The sequence below is a fragment of the Haliaeetus leucocephalus genome, unplaced genomic scaffold (genome assembly GCF_000737465.1).
Source record: "Haliaeetus leucocephalus isolate CR32 unplaced genomic scaffold, Haliaeetus_leucocephalus-4.0 Scaffold932, whole genome shotgun sequence".
In the NCBI taxonomy this organism is placed as follows: domain Eukaryota; kingdom Metazoa; phylum Chordata; class Aves; order Accipitriformes; family Accipitridae; genus Haliaeetus; species Haliaeetus leucocephalus.
Window position 1 is genome coordinate 3,854,903 of NW_010973368.1, and position 1,610 is coordinate 3,856,512.

Genomic DNA, 1,610 nt, shown 5'->3' on the forward strand with positions numbered 1-1,610 from the left:
GCGATTACCTCTGTGTAACTTTGATTTCTTTATAATATTGTGGTGAATTTTGTAAAGTCCTTTTCAAACCTGATGAACCTAAAAGTTAATTTTCTGTACTATTTTACTGTTATATCCTCAGAGTTCTCAGACTAAGCAGCAGTCGGACCATGACAGTCCTTTTCCTGCTCCATTTCACCTCTGCACTCTCTGCACCACTATCACTCATTGCATTCCTGATACATTTAAATTACAAATTTATTAGAACAAATTCCTCTGTTCTTTCTGTTGTCTCCGTACAGAGCTTGGAGTAACTTTGGGTGCCTAACCTAATAATAAATGGGACTGAAAACCTTTTCTCTGGCTCTTGCTTCTGCATTAGGCTTTCTTGTTTATTATGTAAAAGGGCTACATTATGGTTATATTGTACCATGGTAAGGAGCATCCCAGGTGAAGCTGGAGGCTCCCTGGCAAAGCTGTGGGCAGAGGATAGGGAGAGTAGGAAGGTTTGCAGCTCTGCCCTGCGGTGCTTTCAGCAGAGCACACAGGGAAGGCTGCACTGGCTTTGCTTGTCTCCAGCTGTGCTGTCTCCAGTGCCTGGCCACTCTGCTGGGAGTAGGAAACCTAAGCAGGTGACAAGAAGTGAGCTCTGTGAGGATACACAGCAAGAACCACTTAAGGTGACATTTGCTCTCCCTGGAATAATTTGTCCAGAGGTTTGTTTTTGGTTTTTTTTTTTTGGTTTTTTTTTTTTTTTTCTGGCATGGGAAATAAGAACATAAATGCACCGAAGCTGAGAGTCTGCCTTTGCTCCTGGCAGTAGTCAGGTGGATAACTTGGAGGACAGTGCCAGCAACCTCTGACAGCATTCCGCAAAGTAAATGCAAGCCAGAGAAATGTCACTTTTTCATTCTCTGATCCAAGTCTTTGTTTCAGGAATACAACATCCTAAAGACAGGTCATGGCTCCCATTTGTCCAAGTGAACTTTGAGCTGTGTGTTTAATGCCGGAAGAGAGCTGAACAACAGTAGCATGCAACCAAGTCCACGTTTTAAAGCTTGCGCTGAGTAACGTTTGTACAATTCACATAACACGATGTTAATTAAATGAACTGTAGATCATAAGCGATCTCCAGGCAGGAATCTGTCGGAGTGGCGTGTTGCTAAAGGAATTGGAAAACAAGAGCTGACTCATTAACTGCAAGTTCCCCATGAGGATGAAAACAAACATCGCTTTTGGGTCTTTTCCTTCAGTCACATTGAGATGTTTTGACTTCATGAAAAAAAACATCGGGAGCCAACCCAAATGAAACCCCAAACCGCTGCATCCTCCAGGTGCCCACCCTGGCATCTCTGGCTGGGTCAGGCACCGCCCGCCCGCCCGCCCGCAGCCTCCCCCCAGGACACAGTTCTGGGTCAGTCCCCGTCCTGCTCGTCACTTCGGTATGTGCACTGACGACTGAAGTCTCTCCAGCACCCGGTCCTTCTTAAGGGGGGGCGGCCCCTCGGCGGGGCCGGGAAATGGCAGCCTGGCGGCGGCCGTGGGGAGAGGGTCGCGGCCACTCTGCTGTGGCGCAGGCAGCGCTTCTGCAGGGCGCGCTCCGCGCCTACCGCTCCGCAGCCCCCTCGGCG